The sequence below is a fragment of the Grammomys surdaster genome, unplaced genomic scaffold, assembly GCF_004785775.1.
Source record: "Grammomys surdaster isolate TR1022 unplaced genomic scaffold, NIH_TR_1.0 168, whole genome shotgun sequence".
NCBI lineage: Eukaryota > Metazoa > Chordata > Mammalia > Rodentia > Muridae > Grammomys > Grammomys surdaster.
The window spans coordinates 838,255-850,518 of NW_021604616.1; the positions used below are offsets into that span (position 1 = coordinate 838,255).

The following is a 12,264-nucleotide window of genomic DNA, read 5'->3' on the forward strand; positions in this document are numbered from 1 at the left end:
CCTCTCCTCTCCTCTCTTCTCCTCTTCTTTTCTATCTTCCTCTCTCTGAATGTCCTTTATCTCTTTCTCTTTCCCCTCCCCTCTTCCTCCTTTCCCTTGGAGACTTCCCTGGCCTCTTTCCTTGGGCCTGTGAAATTGCCTGCCTGAGAGCAGCTTTCCAAGAAACCTGTCTTTATATATATTTTAATCTGGCTTGAATTGGCTCATTTCACTAGCAGAGAGATAACTTATCATTCTCTTATATTTATAAAAGATAGTCAGAAAACATCTGTGTGCCAGGATATCCAAGAAATTATTGTTTCTAGACTCTTTCAGCAGACAAGGCTAAGAAATATATGTATGTCCGTACACACATACACACACACACACACACACACACACACACACACACTATTCCTTTTTCTCTTTATTAATACTGATCTTAAAGCCTAACAGGACATACTTTTGCTTTTCTTTTCTGGTCATCAGAAATCTGACTTTTATTTTTAATAACTTATTTGACATATGCATTCCTTCCTCAAATGTTTTATTAAGTCTTATGGTCATCTTTTCATTTCCTGTATTTTTTAATCAACTGTCTAAAAGCTCCTTTCAGGTCTCAGGGGGTAAAACACTTATGGTACAAGCCTAACAACTGGTGTTTAGATTCCTAGAAAAGTCAAATGCAGTAGCGCACATATCTGTGAACCCAGAGTCCCCCTCCCTCTACGAAATGGGAAGCTGAAAGAAAAGACTTTCCAGTCCTTGCCAGACAGATGGTCTGACTTATGAAGCAGTGAACAAGAGAGACATTGTCTCAATCACAGTGCAAAGTGAGGATTTATATTCAAAGATGTCCTTTGACTTCCAATCTCGAGAAGTGGCATGTGCCTACTCGTACACATGTATGAACATACACATACATATAGGAAAATAATAGTAACAATTAAATTAAATCTCTTTTCACATTAAAGCTATGCATGCTTTACTGCTTGAATGTGTTGTAAGCATTTTTTCTTTAAGCTTTTGTTCTTGATTTACAGTACTTAAACATAGTTTTCTCTCTGTGGGAGTGATAGTTTGATATGTTATGTTGGATACCTTGAAATAAACTTGTATATTTGGCGCTGGGGATCCAGCCCAGGTTCCTATACTTGCTAAGTAGGCGGTGTATACCACTGAGCTGGAGCCATTGTGGAGGGAGACATTGTGGAAAGCATATGCTCAAATGCATCAAAATGCATATGTTAAATATATGCATTTTATACATAATAGCATATTCATAAACTTCCATTTTTCTTTATTTTGGTTATAAAATTAAACAAATCAAAGTTTTTCAACTAATATTTAATTCCTTAAAATGAGTATAGACTGAAAAGAGAAGGTGCCCATGTGCTGGGTTGAGTTGCAAGGTTAAGGTTAAGCTGCACCTGTGTCTCAATCAGGGGCGTTCATTGAACTTGAATGCATTCCACTATCCCTGTGAGCTCAGTGTCTCCCTTCAGATAGGAGGAAGGGCCCGTTTATAACTGGGGAAAGTCTACTAAGAGAAAGCTCACTAACTGACACTAATTTAGACAACGGATAATCTGAATGAGATGTCTGAACAGTGAATTCATTCAAGAAAATGCTGCCTTATGTTCTTCAAATAAAATAGCATCTTATGAGCACACATTTTAAATACAGCAGATACCATAATAGCAAATGTCAGAAAATGATGCTATGATATACACATCTGACATCCCCTTAATTAGGCGAAAAAGTCATCATAGATTTCTGCAAATATAAGTGTAGATTCCTGGGGAGACATAGAACCATGTCATCTGAATGTGAGGGTGCCCACAGCTCAAAGAATTACCCCCAGCAAATGCAGCCTGCCCAGTAAGTGAGTCTTATGTGGGTTCCTTGCAGAACACTGTGCTATCAGGACACCATTCCACCACACACCTACCATTCCTTGATTGTACATGTTGATTGGTTTTGTGTTTTTGTTTGCTACACAGCAATAGGCAACCAGGAGCAGTGGATGGGATCGCTTCCAGAATCACTTGTATCTAAGGGGCCACACCTCTTCTGAGGAACATATGTTAATAATCTCAGTATCCAGATCTTATCACTTACACATATAGTTTATGTCCTTGCCTTGCCTATAGGTCATGGTGTCTTGTTAATTATCATGATGGCTTTTGTACTGAAATGGTAACAAACATGTCAAACCCTGCAGACCAGTTTCCTATATTCCACCCTGTTCCATATCTCTAATAATCTAAATTTGTTTATACAGATTTGTTGAGAGATTTGTGGCTATTTTCTGTCCCCCCCCCACCCCGTGTGTGTGAGCCTGAGTGTGTATATGTGTGTTGAGAGGCGAGCATTGCGTTGTTATACCATAACAGTATAGACTGGAGTGACACCCACTTATTTCTGAAATGATACAAGTGCTAGGTTTGAAAGGCCTGGTACTGACTGCGAGGCAGTGACTTGGGTTGTTGGATCACATACACCTAAATGGTTTAGCAACCATTGTGTTTGTCTTGTCGGCAACATTCACACAGTAAGCAGCCACTGTTAAAACAGTGCACACAGTAGATATAGTCATTTGATCTTTTAGCACTGACTTAAAAAAAAAAATCTATACAGTCATCTTAGGTTTTCATTGCTTCAAAAGACATCACAACCAAGGCAACTCTTTTAAAGGACAACATTTAATTGAGCTGGCTTACTGGTTCTGAGGTTCAGTCCATTATCATCAAGGCAGGAAGCATGGCAGCATCCAGGTAGACATGGTGCAGGAGGTGCTGAGAGTTCTGGCATCTTGTTCAGAGAGCAGACAGGAGAAGACTGGCTTCCAGGCAGCTAGGAGGAAGGTCTCAAAGCCCACCCTCACAATGACACACTTCCTCCAACAGTGCCACACCTCCTAATAGTGCCATTCCCTGTGGGCCAAGCATATTCAATCCATCACAATGGTCTTTTGGCTTAATAGACATATACTTGTATGTGTGTGGCCAGGGCTTCTATTTGCACGGATGTATCTGGAGGTCTCACTTGGGAGCAGAATAAAATAGATGAGGATTCCCACCAAGATGAGCTCTTAGATATGGTACTTACATGATAAAGGGTAACAGTGATTTGGCTGAGTGTGTGGGAAACTTGAGCTTGCTAGCAGGGAGGCAGCCAAGAGTACATCTTCCAGTACAGTCTTATAGAAGGCACAGACACAGTGAGTTCCATGTACTCCACCTGCTATGCAGGGAGACAGAAAACCCTGTGTGAAAAAGGAATGTTTTGTTTGCCTATGCATTTCCCCATGTCTGTAACACCCCATAGTAGTTTTCAGGGCTAGCCATCCCATATTCCTATGTATAGTGATGCCTGCTGAATTTTTGCCTGTAGGCACAGTGGGAGCATAATGACATAAATAGATAAGTCTAATCGTCTAAGTTAATCTGTCCCAAACAGTGGTATATATGGTATATACATTTATCTATAAATATCACTTCTGACCTGGAGTACAATCAGGTGTCCCAAGTGTGTTCTGAGATGTTGGAGTTGAGGTGCTGGAGGTGTGACCTATGACCTGAGGAACAAGCAGGCATGCCACATATGCCGTAAGATCAAGACCCTGTTCAGGTGACAACTGGTTCAGAAGTGTGATTTTTTTTTTTAATCCAGAGGGATGTAAAGGAAGGTCCTTCTTGTAAATGAATATCACCCAACAGCTCAGAGAGTGAATCCATCAACTCCAGCTTGTTCCGTGGGTGAATTTTATTCAGAGATTCTTAAAGTTTCATGGGTGATTGGGCAGACTCTCATCATTTCTCGACTGCACTTCTTCGCTTCATCTATTGATGACAGGTACGAAAGGAGCACAGAGCAAACAGAGACCGACTAAAGATTAACACTGCCAGAAAGCAGCCTCGTGTCCCAGAGAACGTGTTAAGTCTTAGAGTCCCTTATCTGTCGGCTTGATGTACAATTTTGTTCACATTCGTGCCTTGGCTTTGGGCCAGGATGGATGATGTCATGCTGACAGCTTCTGACCCAAAAGGATGACGGTCGTGTCAAGTACAGATCACTGTTCCCACACCTTCTAAACGTCTAACAGCCAGATTTCTTTGCTATCAAGTTAGAATTTTCAAAGTAGCTTACTGACCATCAGTTTTTGTTTTAGTTATTCATAGCCTATCATAAATGCAATATATTTACATGAAAAGTTGTAATAGTAATTTTTATTCTCCTGTATTGATTGTCATATCCAAGGCCTAAGCCTCAGTCTGCTAACCTTAGGCCTAGTCCTGGAAGCTTCTAGCCGCCATACAATCTAATCCAGGCCTAGGATGTTTTCAGCTTCTGAGACTTACTGCTGAATAACCTCACTCTTTCTAGTTCTTTCTGAACTCTGTTGGCTGGTTCAACTCAGCTGTTCTGGCTCAAACTCAGAGGACTGATTCAATCTGACCTCTTGTACCCTTCCTCCAGCCTTGAGCCGGCCTTGTTTACCACTAGAGACCAGATAATAGGACCTAGGTGGAACTAACCACCTTGGCTGCATATCAATAGACACCTAGGTGGAGTCACCCACCTTGTCCACACGTAGATCCTGCTACAGGAACTTGAAAGAAGAACTGCCCCTGGGCTTGCCTTGAGACATCTCCGGCTGTGACCCATAACCAAGAACGGATTATCCCACCCATCTCTCCTGGCTGAAACTAGGAAGGGTTCGGGCGGGGTGTTCCCCTTTAAATTGAAAGCTTAACATTAAACCATCGAGCCTTGATCAGAGAACTTTGTCTTGGCTTCATCTTTTCTTGCTCTCCGTCCCCCTTTCGTTCCCAGCCCTCTTTCCAGGTGAACCCGTTCGACTCGTGGCCGCAGGCGGCTACAACTTCTCTCTCAACCTCTGACTGAATTGCTCGACTTGGCCTTATACTAACTTTGTCAACCTGTTTTAATTTGCTGGCTCCTTTGCATTCTCTGGCTTGTTCTCTTTCTGCAACTTATCTCTCTATAACTATCCCAGTAAACTTCCTCCTCCTCCTCCTCCTCCTCCTCGAGCTCCTCCTGCTCGTCCTCCTCTTCCTCCTCCTCCTGCTGCTGCTGCTCCACTGTTATCTCTTAAGTAGCCTCTCTTTCCTCTCTGTTCTCTCGAGAGTTGGGCATTCAGTCATTCATAAGTAATATCATTAGTGGTAATATTAGCCCTGTGCTTTAGCAGGATGACAGACATCACTGTTCTGCTGGGGACACAGGGAAAGATTAAAGGATGCTTAAAATAACCTATGCTGTGCAGCATCACTCCAGCAAAGCCTTAAAAACATCACCCTTGGCATCCTTCTGGCTCCATCATGGAAGTAGGACCGCGCCTCGTCTTCCTGAAGGTTGAGAACAAAAAGAAGATGCACCTGGACTTTCCCCGGAAAAGCCCTCTGCGTTTTTAAGGCGTCAGGTGGAGTTTGGGTTTGTAAGCTGCGTTCATTATTGAAAATAGAAGTCACTTCTACCTTCCCCCCCTGGAAAACTTGTTATCTTCCATGAAGTGTTTCCTACAGAAGGCATCTGTGGTGGTTCTTTAAGCTACAAAAAAATTGCCCAAGCTTGTGTAACATCAGCCCTGTCAAGTGTCCATGATGCTGGGCCCTGAGGGAGATGAAGTCTATGTGGTCAAAATCCGTGGCCTACCCTGGTCCTGCTCAATTGAGGACGTACAAAACTTCCTCTCCGACTGCATCATGGGGTCACAAGTGTTCATTTCATTTATACTAGAGAAGGCAGGCAGAGTGGTGAGGCTTTTGTTGAACTTGAGTCAGAAGATGATGTAAAATTGGCTCTGAAAAAAGACAGGGAAAGCATGGGACACCGGTATATTGAGGTGTTCAAGTCACACAGAACCGAGATGGATTGGGTGTTGAAGCACAGTGGTCTACACAGCGCCAACAGTGCCAATGATGGCTTTGTGAGGCTTCGGGGACTCCCATTTGGATGCACAAAGGAAGAAATCGTTCAGTTCTTCTCAGGGTTGGAAATTGTGCCAAACGGGATCACACTACCTATGGACCTGGAAGGCAAGATTACAGGGGAGGCCTTTGTTCAGTTTGCCTCACAAGAGTTAGCTGAGAAAGCTTTAGGGAAGCACAAGGAGAGAATAGGGCACAGGTATATTGAAGTGTTCAAGAGCAGTCAGGAGGAAGTTAGGTCATACTCAGATCCACCTCTGAAGTTTATGTCTGTGCAGAGGCCTGGGCCTTATGACAGGCCTGACACAGACGGGAGGTACATTGCATTGTGAAACAGGCAGGTGTGCCCTTCCCTCAGCCTTGAGCAGGCCTAAGAGATGAGACCTTGTTTACCATGATAGACCAAACAATAGGACTCTGGAGGTATGGCCTGGAGGCATTTCCTGCCCTTGGCGGAGGCAGTGCTTGCTTTGCCCTTGGCGCCTTTCTGGCTGCCTGTAGCCTGGTACACAAGTTGAGAAGAATAGACTTCCTGCTGAGCTTGCTTAGAGACATCTCCGGCCTGTGATTACCTATGGATTCCTCTCACCTCTAGCAGGATGGTTTCCGCTCACCCCCAACGCTCATCCCCAGCCGGCTGAAGCAAGAAAGAACTCTGGGGGTGGGGGTGGGTTATCCCCTTTAAATTGAAAGTTGAACATTAAAGCACTGAGCCTCGATCAGAAACCTTTGTCCTGGTTTCATCTCTTCCCGCCCTCCTCCCATTCCCAGCCTCTCTTTAAGGTGAACCTGGTCGACTGTGGCCGCTGGTGGCAACAGGCAGGCCTGGATAGGATGGGGTCTGGTGCCTATAGTGCAGCCTATGGGGGCTATGAAGAATACAGTGGCCTCAGTGATGGCTATGGCTTCACCACTGACCTGTTTGGGAGAGACCTCAACTATTGTCTCTCAGGAATGTATGACCACAGATACGGAGACAGCGAGTTCACAGTGCAGAGCACCACCAGCCACTGTGTCCACATGAGAGGGCTGCCCTACAAAGCAACGGAGAACACATTTACAACTTCTTCTCTCCACTCAACCCTGTGAGAGTTCATGTTGAGATTGGTCCTGATGGAAGAGTGACGGGAGAAGCTGATGTTGAGTTTGCTACTCATGAAGAAGCAGTGGCAGCTATGTCCAAGGACAGGGCCAACATGCAGCACAGATACATAGAACTCTTCCTGAATTCAACAACAGGGGCTAGCAATGGGGCTTATAGCAGTCAGGTGATGCAGGGCATGGGCGTGTCAGCTCCCCGGGCAACTCACAGTGGCCTGGAGAGCCAGTCAGTGAGTGGCTGTTACGGGGCAGCTACAGCGGTCAGAACAGCATGGATGAATATGATTAGTATTGTAGGAACATTTGAGTTATTTCAATCAAAATTTCACAGGCAGCCAATAAGCAGTCAAGAGCAGTTTATAACTAGAGGAAGCTGGGGGACCCACTTTGCACCATGAGTTTGTGAAATCTGGATTAAAAAAATTACCTCTTCAGTGTTTCTCATGCAAACTCTTCTTCTAGCATGTAATATTGAGTAAACTAAAACTATTTTCTTCCGCTTTTCTCAATTAACGTTTTTGGTAGTATACTTAAGAGTGATGCTATCTGAGTTAAGTAGTTTAAGTGTGTTGAGTGGATCTTTAAGCACACCACAGTGAACACACTGGAGACATGTACTTTTCTGGAGAACTCGACGGTGCTAGATCCCTGATGCAGAGAGAAGCATTTCAAATGTTCATTCTAGTTTATATTTTCATTTAAAATCTTTAGGTTAAGTTTAAGCTTTTTAAAAGTTAGTTTTGAGAATTGAGACACAATACTAATACTGTAGGAATTGGTGAGGCCTTGACTTAAAGCTTTCTTTGTACTGTGATTTCCTTTTGGGTGTATTTTGCTAAGTGAAACTTGTTAAATTTTTTGTTAACTAAATTTTTTTCTTAAAATAAAGACTTTTTCACAATGAAAACAAAACAAAGAGCAAAAAAACCCAAAATCATCACCCTTGGATGGTACAAGGCATCTGGCCTCAGGTTCACCACTTCCAGCTTTTCTTATAGAACAAAAACAAGTCTGAAAATCTCCACAACACTGTGTACAGGTAAGGGAGGGCCACATTTTGAGATGCTATGTTTATTTTTCTCTCTTCTATTTTACTCCTTAACATAGTTGGTACCAGAGGGAGGTGGCTGCTTAGAGAACTTGACATGTTTTTAAAATCTTTCCGGTGTTCATTTCCTAAAACTCTGTAGGGGAGAATGGGTTTAGGGAATATGTAGACAAAAAAATTTAAGTTCAGAAATGAGAAGCAAAAATAATTTTTTTTTCAAGAAAAGAAAGCCTTACAAATTCCTCTTAGACATGTAGACCAGGAGATAGGGCTCTGCAGCCTGGGATGGAGGTGGTGAGGACTCGGCTCTTAGCCAGCCAGTTAGTTCTCTTTCCTCTTCCTAGCTCCCTCTGGAAAAATCCCAGAAACATGGCAGAGACAGTGCTTGGGCACAGATGAGTGGCAGAGAGATTTCCTCCCAGCTCAACCTGGTAACAGATGAAGATGACTGAGTTCATAGAAATTCTAACATTGATCCTGACACCTCAGTGGCAATCAGTGTGGACCAACAGCCAGATAGGCGACCACTCTCAATGACAGCTGACTTGGAGCAAGAGATGGAGAGGAAATGGGGCAGCCAACAGAAGCTACATGATTGAGTATCTTTCTTGGCAGGTAGGTAAGAGATGGCAAGATAGAATTTTAGGAGGTTTTAATAAAATAAACCCTATTTTTTATAAACTTGATAGAGGTGAACTGGATAGAGGTGGCATTTATTTGCGTTTTAAAAAAAATAAAACAATTTATTAAATTACCTTGATTTTACATAAATGTAAGCAGAGCTATCAAGAAATACTGTCACCATTGCCATTCTGGGTCCTCCAACTACAAACTGGAAAAACTAACATAGTTCTCAGCTAAACTCAGAATCTGAGGAAGACAGAAGTGGTAATGTAATTCCCCGTCCAAGCCTGACCATCTAAAGAGTTGGAAACTCCAAAGTCCAAGGGCAGAGAAGATGGGCTTGGAAAGAAACTTGACATCCCTTCTTCTTTTCATCTCTACTTTGCTGCCCATCCACCTTGGTGAGGTCTTTCTTCACCCACTCTCAGGCCGATCTCTTCCTTAAACATTCCATTGGTTTTACCAGTCAAGTTGACACATGAATTACCCCTCATTATAAGTAAACAGCGTTTTTTGCTCATCTTGAAAAACATCAACAAATGTGATCACAATCTCTGGTGTTTGATTAGTGTTTGTGATATTAAAATGTTCTTCAAATTATGGGCATCAATAGTGTATTATTGTTTTTCTAAACTCAACAATACTGGTTAACCCTCCTACACCTGATTTTAACTGATGAATACAGATTGAATAGACTTATTTTTAGTTTAACTGTATTTTATTGGATATTTTGAACATATCTTGTCCCGTTCTGTTGTAGGTACATATATAACCATGGAAGGTACCAGTTGACCCTTAGACAGTCATCAAAAGCAAGTCTATAGTAATCTCACACTTTCATTGAGAAAACCTAGTTTTATGTACAAGATCTGCAAAGTGAAAAACATTAAGCCCACTGTTTGGCTGATTTTATGGTATTTGGCCAGACTGTCTTTTCATTTAAAAAAACATTTCATACCTATGTCTATTGTTAGATGGATAGTTGATGATACAGCTCTCTGTCTTTCTGCCATTTAATGCAGTCATAGTTTATGACAAAAAGCTAAAACAACCTTTGGACTCTTGATTCAACAGAGAGTGCTGTCCCTGGATAATTTCTCAGTATCATGAAAACTGGTTTGTTTGTATAGATTCAAGAAGCAGCCATGTAAAACCTTGATCCATATCCCGTATGAGACTATTACTGAGATCATATGTACACCACACACAGGCTTTGGAAACTCTTCAAATTTTCTTTCATGGACAGTGAATGCTACGGAACCAGTTGTTCTTTTGGCTATATTTTCCAGGAAACTCAAAGTCTGTATTAATGTTCACCTGTAGCCAATTATAATCAGACAACATTGCTTGTGTATTTGTCAAACTGACTTGTGTGTATGTGTGTATGTGTAGTTATGTGTGTAAAGTGTGTTATGTGTGTGTACATTTTAGTTTGAGTTTTAAACTGGTTCTTGTTGTATTATATTTACGTTTCCCCCAAATTAGCCTCTTTTTTAGCATAAAACCATAGGGAAAAATAAATAAATAATAAATCTTAAATGCTTAAAGGATACTTTTTATCCTGAGATACCATAAGCTAATTAGCTTGCATCTGCTGAAAAGGACAAACTTTCTAGGGGAGAGAGTTGAGGAAAGCAGCTAATACCCGAAATAAGAACCAAATGGATAAAACGGTTAACTACTGTGAAAGACAGAGTTGTTTTTCTAAGTGGGTGGGCCTGTCACCTTGTTTTCCTAGATTTAAGAGTATCTACCACCTAAGACCTCACAGGGCTCTAGCCCAGTGAGGACTAGGTTATGGAACCTTAGAGTTTCAACCATTTCACCAAGAAGGCAATAGGAAGCAAGGTTCTGAGCATTGTGTGTTATATAATGTCCATGAATTTGGCTGCCAAGCTATGAACAGCAGGGAAGGCTCATGTTTTTTTGTGTTTTTAAACAATTGTGTGCAAATTCAGTCTAATAATTTTTATTGGCTGAAAACTGACAAATTAACAAGTAACTCATTTTTTATATAGTGGATTCAATTGTGGTCAATCTTAATGAGGCTATCTTCTGAGAGAATGCTTAGAAAAAATATGAATAAATATTTGCAAAATATTACAGAAAATATATAAGTTTAATGATAAAACAGAGATATCTAAGAGTTTGAGTGTGAAAGTGGCGAGGCAGTGAGCTGTCCACTGTTACAGCCTGGGGTACCATCTCAGACTCATTTGCTCATTTCTTTAATGAATATTATTGAGAACATACTCTGTAACATGAACCTTCTGCTCCTTTTTCAGTGTGACAACAATGGACCTTAAAAGTGGTACCTTGAAAGACAAAACTTCCAAAGAATGTATTATCATTAATGATATATGAATACATCATTAAAAAAAAACCCTGTCTACTCAAATATCTATGTTATGGCCTAGATATAAAATGGTCCTCAAAAGGCTCGGGTATTTAGAGCTTGGTCTCTAGAGGACAGATGCAGTCATGGAAAGGCAATTGGATCAGGAGATCTTTAAATTGGAATAATATTTTATTCTTATTAAAATACTATATGCTCCTTGTTAAGATGTTTATTGATCTCAACCCTAACTCCCAATAGCTGCACCACGTTCGAGTATTTTATGCATTTACATATTTTTTCATAAACAATTTTGCATCTTGCCTTTTCTCTTATAATTGTTTTCTAAACGTTTCTTGTGTTACAAGTTCTGTAAAAGACAGACACTTCTAAAAAGATGCTTGTATTATGTCCTATAATACGACTGAACCTTTTCTGCCATTGACAATCCCACAAGCCTATTTCCAAAACTCACACCCCTTTCTTGGATGAGTATGACCACCATTCCTCATCAAAGAAGCAAAAGGAAGCCATCACAGAGAACCACAAGGGATGTGACAGAGATCAACAGATGCTCCATCCCAACAGATACATCACCACAGCTCTTTCATCCATGGCTCAGGGAATATTGTGGGCATCGGGCAGCAAGACTGTAAGAGCCAGAACCAGCAAGTCTTCTGTGAGTCTCTCCTAGAAATGGCTGCAGAAAAAAAAAAAAAGACCAGAAGAATGACAACATTAATGGTTAATGTGGAAGGGGAAATTCTTCGAAGGGTTCCACCCCTAGACAGGCAACTATTGCCCGCTGTGAGAAGGAAAATTAGTCTCTCCCACAGATGAGCTCTCTTAATAGTTCTCTGATGCAGTGGCCATTCCTGAATCCACACACATACAAGCAACAAAAACCAACTCAGCAAGAGAGGGGTATGGGAGGGGTTTAATGGAGGAAAGAGAGGGTGAAAAGAAATTAGTTTCAAGCAATATATATATTTAAAAATAATTGAGTTATACATTGGTTTGAATAATGCCTAGTTTTATTTTTCATAAGTAACTGTGTAAATATAGTTAGACTTTACAAGTAAGTTAAGGCAAGGCTCCATGCAACTATTCCAGAGAACAATGACTTGCAAAAAACTGTTTCTTGTGTGAATACTAAACCTAGAGACTGTTCAGAGAAAAGATTTCTCTACTAGTTGTGAAATAAATGTGTCTCAAAGAAA

General features: G+C 41.2%; 1 pseudogene; it reads left to right on the forward strand.

Annotated features, from left to right (window-relative positions):
• The first annotated feature begins 5,433 nt into the window (after positions 1–5,433).
• On the forward strand, positions 5,434–7,453 carry LOC114620412 (annotated as a pseudogene).
• Positions 7,454–12,264: the final 4,811 nt, after the last annotated feature.